The sequence below is a fragment of the Bubalus kerabau genome, chromosome 20 (assembly GCF_029407905.1).
Source record: "Bubalus kerabau isolate K-KA32 ecotype Philippines breed swamp buffalo chromosome 20, PCC_UOA_SB_1v2, whole genome shotgun sequence".
NCBI lineage: Eukaryota > Metazoa > Chordata > Mammalia > Artiodactyla > Bovidae > Bubalus > Bubalus kerabau.
In genome coordinates, this window is record NC_073643.1 from 49,492,306 (window position 1) to 49,506,262 (window position 13,957).

Sequence of the window (13,957 nt, forward strand, 5' to 3'; positions counted from 1 at the left end):
CTGAGCTCCCAGGACCACCGCTGATTTCTCCCTTGCTCCCTGGGCTCAGCTGGGGTAGTCCTTGTTGTGCTTAGCCACTCTGTCATGCCCAACTCTTTGCGATCTTTTTGGGCTGTAGCTCACTAGGCTACTCTGTCCATGGCGTTTTTCAGGCAAGAATACTGGAGTGGGTTGCCATTTCCTCCTCCAGGGAGTCTTCCCAACCCAGAGATTGAACCCTTGTCTCCTTGTTGCCTTTGCAGGCGGATTCTTTATCTGCTGAGCCATCAGGGAAGTCCTTGCTTATAACCAAATGTATAGAATCTTATTCTGACCTAGAACAAACTGATGCCAGGGAAAGAGGGCTGGGTACTCCTAGCCACTGGCGGGGTTTCCAGGAAATCCGTAGAGTCTTCGGGGAGATGAGACATTCGCAGGCATGTCCATTTGTCCACCTAACAATCTGGACAGTATGAACCAAGTCACCCACATTTAGCAAGCTGCTGCTCACAGGTACTCAGCCAGGTTTGGCTGGGCCAGGGGCTGTGTGCCTACCTTTGATACCAATTCCAGAGGGTGCCAGGAAGAGCAGGGGTAGAGAAGAGCCCTGGGCCAGGGCTTGTCTGCCTGCTGGCATCAACTAGAGGTGACTTAAAACACTAGAAGAAGCCAAAGTCAGGGTGAATACCAGGGAGGCTGGCACCAGGCACCATAGGAAGCCCACATGGGTAGAGGGAGGAGGGGAACAGACAAGCCCTCTCTTCTTGCCTGCGCAATGGGGTGGGGGAAGAAGATAGTTCTCAGCCAGAACTCTGGATCCTGATGTAACCATGGTGCCCCTTTTATTGAATATAAACCATAGAAGAAGAGTAAGGAAATCCATGGTAGTCTGCAAAGCCGAGCTTGGGGACACGGAGCTAGAGGGGTGGGTGCCACCTGGCGGTCATCCCTGGTATTGTGATGCTTGGAATGGCTCCCCAAGGTAGGGCTGAAAATGGGAGTGGGGCAGCGGTTGTCCCAGGACTGGGGCAGCAGCCAGTCAGGAAGGGTGAGGAGTGGGGAGTGAAGGTGATATGGCCTAACACCTGCAAGCCAGCGCTTTATGTGTACATATCTATGTGGCATTTGCAAGGGATTATCCCCATCTTTCAGAAGACAACTGAGACTTGAATGAGACAGCAGTTTCCCCAGCACAGTAAAGGGCAGAGCTGGGATTGGAAGCTACATCTCTCTGACTCCAGAAGCCCCAACATCTGTACCCTACTATCCCTCGGCCCCCTTGGAGAAGGGTCTTGGGTCCTCCTGCAGGACTATGACCATGGGGAATGCAGAGGGAGTAGCCTGAAGCTCAGATTCTGTCATCTGTCAGCAAAGCCACCTGTGGTCCTTGGGGCCTAAGGCCCATGCAGAGAAGTTTCCAGAAGCAAACGATGAGACTTTCCTGGTGGTCCAGTAGTTAAGACAGCCTGCCAATGCAAGGCACACAGGTTCAATCCCTGGCCTGAGAAGATCCCACATGCTTTGGACCCACTAAGCCCATGCACCACGACTACTGAAGCCTGTGTGCCTAGAGTCCATGCTCCGCAACAGGGAAAGACACCACAGCTAGAGAAAGCCCTCTCAGTCAAGAAGACCCACCACAGCCAAAAATAAATAAATAAATATATATTTTTTAAGCAGAAGGAGGAGAACAGAAATTCATCCAGAGGTCACTGACCACCCCCTAACACACACTCAGGCCAAGGGTGGTGGAAACCCAGAGCCCCCATTCTTTATCCAGGTCTCGCTGCAAAAAAAAAGAGCAACAGAGTTTCCAACACTGGCAAATGATTTTCCCCAGAAAACGTCTTTCTGCCTCAGTCCTCAAAATACCAAGGGTGAGTTTATTAGTACATAAGTCATACACAGCCCATTTTTATGTTGCTTTCAGATCTTAACATGCAGTTTTTTTCACATATTTTCACGGGGGTAGGAGGCAGCCAATCAGAGTTTTAACAAAAACGTCCTATCTGTATGCGGCACCTTAAATTCAAGACGTTTGCACCTCTGCTCCCCCATGCCCAAAAGACTGAGAAAACCACCACCCAGTTCAGAACTGGAGGAGTAGTTTTTTGTTGCTATTGTTTTATACCATTGCTCACTCTCTCTTTTTATAAATTTAACTTAATTTATTTATTTGGTTGCACCAGGTCTTAGTTGAGGCATGTGGGATCTAGTTCCCTGATCAGGGATTGAACTCTGGCCCCCTGCATTGGCAGCGTGGATTCTTAGCCACTGGACTGCCAGTGAAGTCCCTGGATGAGCAGGTCTATCCCCACAAGAGATATCTGGAGACAAGCCAGGGCCTCTACACCTGCATGAGCCCAGGTTCACTAGGCCAAGGATGAGGAGGGTTGAAGTTTAGACTCACCAGGAATTCCATTTTAGCTGATCCCGGGAACACAGACGTCAGCAACTAGCCTGTTTCTCCATCACCTCAGAGGTCCAAGTCACATCACTTTGTGGGAAGCAGGGGCCCATGTGGAGGAGGAGCCTGCACCCCCAGTGACAGGGTCAGGGAGGGGCTGACTCATGGGCCAAGACCCTGGGTTGCAGCAATGGTTCCCAGTAGTCACACAGCACTGAGGCTTCAAGATGCATCCTGGGACAAACAGGAAGGTTTTGGGCAATTACTCACCCCCAATCCCTCCCACCCCGCCACCCCTGCCCGTGGGCCTGGACAGAATCCTCTCCCAGTAACTCCAGGCCTCACTGACTTTCCTTACTGTGGCTCAGATGCTCAGTCATGTCCAACTCTGTGTGACCCTGTGGACTGTAGCCCACCAGGCTCCTCTGTCCATGGGATCCTCCCGGCAAGAATACTGGAGTGGGGTATCCTCTGCCAGGGGATCTTCCCGACCCAGGGATTGAACCCAGGTCTCTTATTTCTCCCACACATGCCACCTTCTGTCTTCATCCTGCTCCAGACCTCCGTCATCTCTTCTTTCACAGAGCGCAGTCAGTGAGGACGCCTTCTGACCTCAGCCCCCGCCCCCAGCTCATTCTCTACATAGCAACTCAAGGAAAACTTTCCAGAACCTGACACAAGCACTTACTGGTCAAGCACACTGCCTCCGTCATGACTCCCACTGGGTGAAGACAGCCTCTGGCTGAGCCCCCGAATGACCTCCTCCTGCCCTGCTCCAGCCTCACCTCAACCCATCTCCCCCTGGCTCTCCAGCCCCAGCCCAGCTTCTGCCACTTCCGCCATGGGCTCTGCCACTTCCTCTTGTGCCTCCCCCGCCGCGCACGCGCGCCCCCACCCCAGGCTCGTCAGTGCTGGAACACTTAGTGCTGGGGAAAACACGAGGCAGTTTGACAATAGGAAGAAAAGGGGGACCCAAGAGGAGGAAGAGAAAGCTTTGGGCCGGGGGCGGGAATCAGAAAAGAGTTCTAGGGGGAGATGGCACCTAAGCCAAGCCTTGGGGGGCAGACTGGGTTCTGACCAGAGCGTGAGTTGCGGGAGGGGCGGGGACGGGGGCGAGGGCATCTCAGGAGGATGGCGCAGCCTATTTGGGTGACAGCCCACACCTAGTGTGACTAGAGGGCACACGTTGCGGGGTGGGCATTCGGTAGGGGGTGTGGGTAGGGGAAGAATGCACCCTTGAATTCTAGCTTCACTAATTTATATCTCCACTCTGCCTAAGAAGACTTACAGTTTTACTTTCACAGGAAGAGGAATTTCTTTGTTTCCTTTTCCAACCAATATTTTATTGAATGATTTCCATGGCCCGGGTCCTGTGCAAAGAATCCAAAGCTGGACTGGCCCAAAATTGTGTCCTCCAGACCAGTGATTCCCCAAACTTGGCTAATGAACAGAATGGGAGATTGCCACACAAATCAAGTCCCAGGCCCAGAAAATCACCTCTCTGTGACTTTCCTTAGCAAAGACAAGATGGGCTGAAATTCTCATAAAAGGATCCACTAAACCAAGAGAAAGCAAAAGGGATAAGTGCATAGAGTAGTTGAAATACACTTTTTTTTTCTTTATGGCCATGCCATGTGGCTTGTGGCCTCTTAGCAGTGAAAGCATGGAGTCCTAACCACTGGACTGCCAGGGAATCATTCCCTTAGAGTATAACATTAATTAGACTTTTCCACAGATTCTGAACCTCCCAAACCAAAAAGGTCATCTTTCTGTTCACACCCCAATCCTAAAGAAAATCAACCCTGAATATGCATTGGAAGGACTGATGCTCAAGCTTCAATACTATGGCCACCTGATGTGAAGAGCTGACTCATTTAAAAAGACCCTGATGCTGGGAAAGATTGAAGGCAGGAGAAGGGGACAACAGAGGATGAGGTGGTTGGATGGCATACCGACTCAATGGACATGAATTTGAACAAACTCCAGGAGGTGGTGAAAGACAGGGAAGCCTGGTATATTGTAGTCCACAGGGTTGCAGAGACATGACTGAAGTGACTGAACAACAGCTGAGAAATCTGCTGCTGCTGCTGCTAAGTCACTTCAGTCGTGTCTGACTCTGTGTGACCCCATAGACGGCAGCCCACCAGGCTCCCCCTTCCCTGGGATTCTCCAGGCAAGAACACTGGAGTGGGTTGCCATTTCCTTCTCCAATGCATGAAAGTGAAAAGTGAAGGGAAGTCTCTCAGTCGTGTCCGACTCTTCGCGACCCCATGGACTGCAGCCTTCCAGGCTCCTCCATCCATGGGATTTTCCAGGCAAGAGTACTGGAGTGGGGTGCCATCGCAAGCAAGCCCAAACAACAGTCATAATTTCCAAGTCCACTCACCCTCTTACCCGCCACCTTTGGAGATAATCAAGATATTCTGGTGGTGAAAACTATGTTCCTCCATGTTGTTGCCTCACCATCCATTATCCGTGCATTCTCTCCCCATCTCTCTTCCTTTCCATGCCCCTCCAGTTTCAAACATACTAAAGTAACAGAAGGCTGGAGCATGAAGCAGGGGGAGAAATTTTATATTTTAAGCATTTAATATTTTAATCAGCAGTTGCCAGCAAATGACAGATAAGGTGCAGCTTTTCTTAAGTAAATATTTCTAAATTCTCATGCTTTGGAGTGTTACCTAGGAAATAGCCTTTCTTAGATCTCTGGTTGGGAGAAATCCCTCCTGGCCTTTTCTGTATTTCTTCCTTTCATAAAGCAATTATATTTATTACCTTCTCTCATGGTGATTTAATCTAGATTGTGAAATCCTTAAAACCGGGGTAATTTTCTGGCTCATCTTTTTCTCCACATAGCCAGTAGCATGCTGTGTTGTGTACAGGGCAGATGTCACATGAATGGCTGTCCACCAAAGTGGGTAAGTGAGAAATGAGTAGCTGGGACTTCCCTTGCAGTCCAGTGGTTGATACAGGAGGTCCAACATAGGAGGCGTGGGTTTGATCCGTAGTTGGGGAACTAAGGTCCCACATGCCATGGGATGTGGCTGAATTTTTTTTGTAATAAATAAATAGAAATGAATAGCAAAAGAGTACAAGTAACCTGAGAAAATTTCATTGAGGTGGTTGAGAAGGGTGCATGCAGATGCATTGCTAATTTCCTGTACTTCATTGTCTACAGAAACAGTTTTCCTGCCTTGGATCCACCCTTATAGCAACAGTGACATTTTTATAAAGCAGTGTTAAATCATGTGACCTCTGGAACTAAGATGGCCTCCATTTGCAGTTTAGAAAATAGTTCACCAAAACTTCATTACTATACCAGGTCATCCATACTATTGTGCTTGGGATTCACTGAGCTTCTTGAACCTTGTTTTCATCAAGTTTAGAAATTTTTCTGCCATTATTTCTTCCAATATTATTTCTGTACCATCATCTCCTTATATTTCAGAGATTCCTCTTAGATACACATTGGATTGCTTGAGATTGTACCACGACTTACTGGTGCTATTGATTCTACCACCACCACCCCCATCGCCCAGGTTTCATTTTGGATATTTTCTATTGCTATGTCTTCAGGTTTTTAACTGTGATGTCTAGTCTGCAGTGAATCCCAGCCAGCATATTTTAAAATCTCAGATATCACTGTGTCGTCGGGATCTTTTTAAATATCAAACATATATTCTGCTTATTTTTTTTTTGAACACAGGCTTTATTTTTTAAAGCAGTTTTAGGTTCACAGCAAACCTGAGTGGAAGGGAGAGTTCCTATATACCCTCTGCCCCCACAGGTGCATAGCCTCCTCCGCTATTGACATCCCCGATCAGAGTGGTACATCTGTCACAATTGATGAGCCTATATTGATGCATCATTATCACCCAAAGTCCATGTTTACATTAAAGTTCAGTCTTGGTGTTATATATTCAATGAGTTTGAATAAATGTATAATGAAATATATCAATATATTATTAGTTTTTTACTCATTGCTTAAAAAATCTGCTGTCCTTTGCCTTTTCATCCTCTACTTCTTGAAATATGAAAGAGTTATGATAACTGTTTTAGTGTCCTCGTCTGCAAATTCTAATATTTGTGCTGGTCCTGGGTCCATTTCAATTGACTGATATTTTTCCTGTTTATTTTCACGCCTGGTCATTTTTTATTGGATACCAGACATTGGGGGTTTTACCTGATTGGGTGTTGGATGTTTTTTACATTCCCATAAATATTCATAGGCTTTGTTCTAGGAACCTTCTGGGTACTCCACACAATGACCCTGAGTCATGAGGATTTCCAGTCTGGCTTCTGGGGAACACATACTGCTCCTGACAACAAGTGAGTTCTGAGGATTGCTCCCTCTCACCCATTCAGATGACCCTTGCCTGCCTTGGAGTGTTTCTCACACGCATGTACTGCTGAGTACTCCAGGAGAATTTTCTACAAACCTCTAGCCTTTTCTATCTCATCTCCCAAGGACTACATTGTGAATTCTAGCCACCTTGGCTTCCCTGAACACCCAGTTTCATCTTCCCAGCTTGGGGACCCCACAGGGCACTCCCTGGGTTCCCCTCCTGGAGCCTCAGCCTGAGGACTGTCTTGAGGCAGTAGAGCTGGGCAACCATGGGACTCACATCCCGTGTTTCACGTCTCTCGGGGAACACTGCCCTTTGTAGCCTCATGTCCAGAATCTTGAGAACTGTTGTTTCATTGATCTTATCTTGTTTGTGTTTTTAGGTTTTGGTTTTTTTCTCCCTGCTCAGGCAGGACAGGAAGGTAAACACAGTCCCTTTTACTCTATCTTGGAAGGATAAAAGCAGGGTTCTACATCATTTATTTGTATGAAGTGTGGTCATTGTATAAGATAGAATATCACACAACCCTGAAAGGAATGCCTTAACCAGTCACAAGAGACTACATGTTGCATGATTCCATTTATGTGATGCATCCTGAAATAGGCAAATCTATACAGTCAGCAAGTAGATTAGTGGTTGCCAAGAGCTAGGGAAGTGGGAGGCTGATGGCTAAAGGGTATGGGGTTTCTTTTTTGGGTGCTGAAAGTGTTCTAAAATCGACTGTGGTAATGATTGTATAACACTGTGCGCATACTGAAAACAATTAAATTGTACACTTTGAGTGGAGGAATTGTATGGTATATGAATTATATCTCAAAGCTCTCACAAGAAGGAAGGAAATACACTTGAGCTGTTACAAGGGCTTAATAAAGGTCAATTTTAAAAGCATGCGTGGGTGGGGGGTTAGAGGGGAAATCTGGAGGCAGAAGGATCCTCTGTGCATGGACTCTATTTATAATGACGTTTAAAAATATGCAAAACAATCGCCTAGGCGATGTTCAGGGTCGCCTATGGTACAGTATGGTACTAGTCCACACACCAAAACCAGCTGCTGGTTCCCTCTGGAAGAATGCAGAGGAAATGAGGAAGTTACCAGGGGTGACGTGTTACCCTTTTCTTTAAGAGCTTTCTTAAGAAGAAGCCTTGTCAGATAAATCAGCCCCATTTCCACTGATTGGGCCCCTCCATCTCTGGGCAGGCCCAGCACCCCACTGGGAACACCAGCCCCACAGAGCCTGGTTTCCCATCGCTGAGGCAGAAAGTACACCAGAGTTTTAAAAACAACTCTTGAGCTTGTTTCTGGCTTCCCTTGGGAAAACTCAACTAGCCTCTTGCCTCTTCTGTGTCTTCCTAAACCTTCCCAAAGCCGCAGAAAAGCCTACCGAGCTGGTGCAGGTGGCCGTCAGCAGGACCTCGGGGGCCCAGTGGGGCCGCTGCTACTCTGCGTCCAGGGTCCTCAGCCCTCTTTCTGCAGCCCGTCAAGCCGCCAAACCCTGGCCACGAGTTCTTGCATTAGCTCAGCTACTGCCTCCAGTGAGAAATGCCAGCATCATGATAAGCCCCGCCTGGGGACCTCACACCCACCGCTTCCACACCAGGAGGGGCTTAAACCACTTCATCAAGCCCATTGTCTCACTCCAGCCAGTGCCCCTGCTTGAGCCCTCACTTTCTATTCAGCCTCATGCACGAATCAGCCCGGCTGGTCCCCCAGTGCAGAGAGACAGACCACTGTGGGCCAGGGCCGGGTGCAGGGCTGTGCTCAGGGGACCCCAGTCAGCCTCAGGCCGGGGCTCCCAGGGCCCTGCCTGGCACCCAGGCCTTTGCCCTGCTAGTTTCTCTGCCTTGGATGGCTTCCCCAAACCCAGCCTGTTGCCTACTCATTCTTTTTAACTTTTAAAAAACTGTGAATTGTCACCTCTGTAAAGAAAAGCACAAATCTACAGTGTAAAAAAGTCATGCTAAAGGGACACCTGGGTAACCAGCAGTCAGGTCAAGAAACAGAACGCCTACCTGTTCTCTTAAAAAAGAAAAACTCAAAAAAAAAAAAAATTATGAAACATTTTGAGCGTGAAGCACAGAGAATAAAATAAGCATCTGCAGACCCTCCACTTAGCTCTGTGAACCTCTACTGGGATTTTTGTACATGCTTCAGATGTTTTTTAGTGAGGTAAAGCCTTACAGACAGAAAAGCCCAGCCCTTAGGTAGCCTCTGGAGTCTAGGCCTCCCCCACCTATTTCAGAGGAGCCAGCACCCTGGCCCCTGGGGGTCTGGGTCCTTTACAAAGAAGCTTGTTTTCCTGAGGTCATACAGCGCTGCACTTTTCCGTTTCATCACCCCACACGTATCCTTCCACATTTCCCCTTAACGTGGGCTTGGGGCTCTATCAGCATTGAAGTCGGCAGCTCTGTCCACTGTGAAGGAAGATGAGCCATACCCACTGCGTGAACTCACTTCCATTTCTCCATTTAGTCTTCTGTGTGGACATTCAGTTGTTTCCAACTTTGCACTTTACAATGTGCCCAGAAAAAATCTTGCCTGTGTGGCCATCAATACTGCGACCAAGACTTTCTCTAGCTAGAAGATCTTCAGCAGCCCCCAAGGGTGTCAAGTTGCCTTCTGGAGGAATGAAGCCAATTTCCTTCCTACTCCTTGCTAACAGGGACCCACAGCTTTGCATCTCTGTAATACTTTGTATTAGCAGATTTTAAAAGTGTTGCTGGTCCAACAACTGGACCGACTCTTTCTTTGGACCTCAAGATTAAACGTCTCCTTTTCCAAGAGGTCGTCCCAGTTCCTGCTGCCCTCCCAGGAAGAGTCGGCACCTCCTCTGTACACCCACAGCCCCAGCGGGCACCCTGACCCCCACCTTCCCTAGTATCGTAATTGCTTACAGACCTGCCTCCCCCAGGAAACCACAAATCTGTTCCTCATTTGCACAGTTTCCCACCATCCTGCAGAATCCCTGACATACAGTCAGTGCTTACTAAATGCCCACAGAGTGAACTGATAAGTCCAGCCTTCATTTCGGAGTCCTGACCACAAATGTACTAAAGAAGCATCCGGTGCAGGATCTGACCTTAGTGGCTGTTCAAGAAACATCAACCGAACCTGTATATGTCTGCATCTCGGATGGTATTTGGGGGCCCCCAGGAGACTCTCCAGCTCTGCCTTGGAAACATGCTGGGGAAGGTCATGAGGGTCAAGGGAAAGGTTTTCCTGTGGCCCTGAGATCAAACAAGAGGAGGCGGAGAAGGGTTGCCCTCCAGGCATCGGCCGCTCTTCCTGCCGCTGTGGCAACTTTCAATGGATTTTTGTGACAGTGGGAATTACTACCTTTCATGTCATTTGGTTTTAGTTTGTGCCAAGAACTGGGAGTATTTGACATTCTAATTTTCATAATTTAAAACCACATGAATCCTACTTGCCACTCATGTCAATTTTAGACTCTCATTTTCCTACTGTAGAGCTGGCTGATGGCCCAAAGCCCAAGGCGAGGGAGGAGGGGACGGTCCCCGTTGGAACCCACTCGTGACTCAAAATCCAGGGCTCTTCACTCCACTCCCATCCAGGAAAATTGTGTCCCCTTTCTATAAGATTCCTGAATACTAGCCTGGGCCCAGCCATGCCTTGTACTTAGAACACTGTTGTGAGGTAGACATGCTTGGAAACATGGAAGATGTTCGTGGAGTTAAGAACAATATTCTTAGATTTCCTGAGCACTCACTGGGTGCTGGGCTGCATGAAGAGTTTTCCAAGCTTTGGCCTCCTAACAACCCTATAAAGCAGGTATGATTATGCACAACGACAGGGAGGAAACTGAGGCTCAGAGAGGCCAAGTAAGGATGGATGGATGCTTGGATGGATGGATGGAGCGGAGGATGGGGCAGGCAGGCATAGAACCAGATCGGACTCCAAGTCTGCATTTCACGGTTTCTCATCAGCGCCTCCACTTCCTGTCCCACGCTAGGCTGAGTCTGAGTATGGGTCCAATATAAACAGGGGCATTTGCTATCCAGCTATTACAAACTTAAGCCAGGGTTTAAAGGCAATCTTTTTTTTTTTTTTCCTTTAAAAAAACCATACCTTGTTTCCAGAGTACTCAAGAACAATTAAGCTAACTAGACCCATCTTTAATGGAATGCAAGCATTTTGTGAAGTGAGTTATTTTTTAATTTGTCATTGATGCAAAATGCATCTAATTCGCTTCATTTTTTCTCAGCTCATGATTTAAACCCAGGAAATGGCTCAGAGAGGTTTTGCCAATACTATTGATGGCAAGTTTCTAATGGGCTGTGGCTGGCTACAGCTGTCTTGCTCTTGAGCCAGGTCCCAACCCTCAGCTGGGGCAGTGGGCCAATGCCACCTGCCAGCTGGAGGACATTGATTTCTGAGTTCCTGGGGTTTGGTCACCTGCTGCTGCTAATGCCACAAAGTAGGACTGGCAGCCACCCCTGTTTTTACCTACTCTTTAGTGTGTCCCCAGAGCAGGGCCAAGGGAACTCATATCAGTCATTCGCACCTTAGTAAGGAATAAATTGGGGGAAATGGGATTCTAATTGGGTGATGGATGCTAGGGAATGGGTTTGAGGTTTGGGGCAGTCCAGAGACCCTCTTAATGCCAGGGGAGCTGTCTAGATGTGTAATCTTCACATCTCTGACTCTCTGCAAAATGGTCCTCAGGCACCTTGTTGCTGGAATATTTCCCCAGAGAGTAATGACAGGAGGTGGGTTGTAGCACTGAAAATGTGTCTAGCACAAAATGGTCCTCCCTGGGCCTAAGAGCTTGCCTCCCACCAGGGGGCGCTATAGCCACCCCAGCCGCTGCAGGCTCCCTCCCCTGTGCCTGTTTGATCCACCAATCTTCTGCCTATGGTGGGCGCTCCCACAGGGGTACCAGGGTCCAGCAGTGGAGCCTGCCTCACACAGGGGCTGGATGATACTGGTTGGTGACTTTGCCTGCCAGGGTGTGGCCCGCTCACAGCAGCATCTCCCTGCTCCAACAGGATGACTGGGCAAAATGCAGATTGCTGAATCTCAACCAAGTGACTCTCAGTCCTGGTGCCCATTGGATTGTGGGGCGATTCAGCAATACTGATGTGGGGTCCCCTCCAGAGATCACCTAGAACTAAATCCAGGGCGGCCTGGGCATCATGTTCCAGCGCACAGTCAGGGCTGAGACCTGTTGGTTAGAATCTGGCATAAAGGACGTATCTTATCAGGATGCATTGCATGCTGACTGTGAGAGCCACTGCCATGAAGGGACTGTGGTTTGCGCAGCCCATTCATTCATCCTTCACTTTTGGGTGCCCTCATAAGCTGGCACATGGAACCACAGAGTGGAATCACTCTGAAATTATGGTTCTCTAACTTGCTTGTCTCGATCCCTTTGCCCTGCACCACTTTTCACATCAGGGAAGTATTTAACCACCACCCCACCCCGCTAGCTGTTGAGGGTCCTGCTTGCTTCCGGTTTTCCCCAATTAATCCATGAAGTGGTGGGTATCTTGGTCTGTTTCCTAGGGCCTCTGGGTGAGTCTCCTTTGGGTAACTGCTTGGGAAGGGGACTGCTGACTCATGGGGTGGGTGCATTTTAGGTTTTAACTGAAACTGCCAAGGTGTCCTCCTGCAGTCTGGTCAGAAGACCCAGGGGTTCCAATGTGCAACTGACAGGCTGCTGTCCTAAGCAACTTTCATCCCCTTGAGGGGATGGGGTCACTGAGGCTGCTATTTACTAAGCATCTACTGAGTCTAGAGCCCATGGGATGCACTTGCAGAAATCATCCTAGTCCATAAGCAGCATCATAGTTACAGGCATAACTTGGCAATACTACAAGTTTGGTTCCAGGACACCAAAATAAAGCATGAGTCACACAGAGTTTTTGGCTTCCCAGTGCATATAAAAGTTGTGTTTAGATTATACTGTAGTCTATTAAGTATGTGATAGCATTTGGTCTGAAAAAAGTGTACAGGGACTTCCTTGGTGGTCCAGTGGTTAAGACTCCACACTTCCACTACAGGGGGCATGGGTTCGATCCCTTGTTGTGGAAGTAAGATCCCGCATACTGTACTTCAAGGCCAAAAAGTAAAATAATAACAAAATAATTTAAAAATTAAAAAGTGTACATACCTCACTTATATAGTACTTTATTGCTAAAAAATGCTAGCCGTCATCTGAGCCTTCAGCAACTCATAATCTTTTTGCTGGTGGAGGGTCTTGCCTCCATGTTGATGGTCGCTGATGGCAGCTTGAAGACTGAGGAAACTGTGGTGATTTTTTTTTTAGCTGATCCCTTTTATTTAGAAACCCTGCATCTCTTTGCTTTGATCAAGTCACATAGCTTTTCTTCAACTTATTAAAAAAAAATTCTACCTAAAAGAGTTGTATTTTTTAAATAACAAATATACTGCCAGCTTGTAGAGCTGGGGAACTGGGTGCTGTGTATCAACTTCCATTATCATTTCTCCCCAAATGCTGCTGCTGCTGCCATTGGCGTCCATATGCTTCCTCTTGCCGAAGCTGTCAGTTCCTCACTTTCAGCATTTATGTATTACCCACTCCATTGCTTCTTGGCCTTTGTTAGCATTTGATGATATCATACTTGCCATTAGCCCTTCAAGGTAATGGCTCAGACTGACTCCTTTCACGGTAATTATGGCTTCGTGAGTCAAAAAGTTTTTCTGAGTCTTGAGGATGTGGTTTGTATGTAAGTCTCCCATCTATTGAAACCATATTTATAAGTGAAATATTTGTAGATTTAAATTCCATTGTTTTCTCTACAGGATCCACTACAGAATATTCTTGCACAGATGTTTTGGTTCTTGCTGCACCAATAAGAGATTTCACAATGGAAGGCAGTCCCCACTCTGTGCTGAGAAGTCTACGGCTGTGCAGCTTTCCAGAGGGATGTGTGTGTCTGTCCAGTACATCAACTCCAACCAGCCTCAGGTTCAAAGGGTTTGAACTGCAGCTGTTGTAAGTTTCCCATGGGCGGTCAAAGTCGTGCCCCCAAGTCCAGATCTTCACGGTACCGGCGGCCAGCACAGTGTCAGGGCGGCGCTAGAGGCAATTTCTTACAATAAGACAGCAATGAAGTTTGCTGTATTAAATGACTCTTCCGTTCATGAGCAATTTTTCTGTAGTACACAGTGCTGTTTGATAGCATTTTACTCACAGTAGAACTTCTTGCAAACTTGGAGTCGGTTCTCTCAAGCCCTGCCATTGCT

General features: G+C 47.8%; 1 long non-coding RNA gene and 1 pseudogene across 1 annotated transcript; both read right to left on the reverse strand.

The window, feature by feature from the left end:
• Positions 1 to 1,658: 1,658 nt before the first annotated feature.
• LOC129634736 (uncharacterized) lies at positions 1,659 to 3,178 on the reverse strand. The gene is made up of 3 exons (XR_008705859.1): positions 3,075 to 3,178; positions 2,390 to 2,620; positions 1,659 to 1,765 (listed from the first exon to the last, which is right to left on the reverse strand). It is a non-coding gene; the product is annotated as an uncharacterized LOC129634736 (long non-coding RNA).
• A 9,897-nt stretch (positions 3,179 to 13,075) lies between these two features.
• Positions 13,076 to 13,953, reverse strand: LOC129635054 (PRELI domain containing protein 3B-like; annotated as a pseudogene).
• Positions 13,954 to 13,957: the final 4 nt, after the last annotated feature.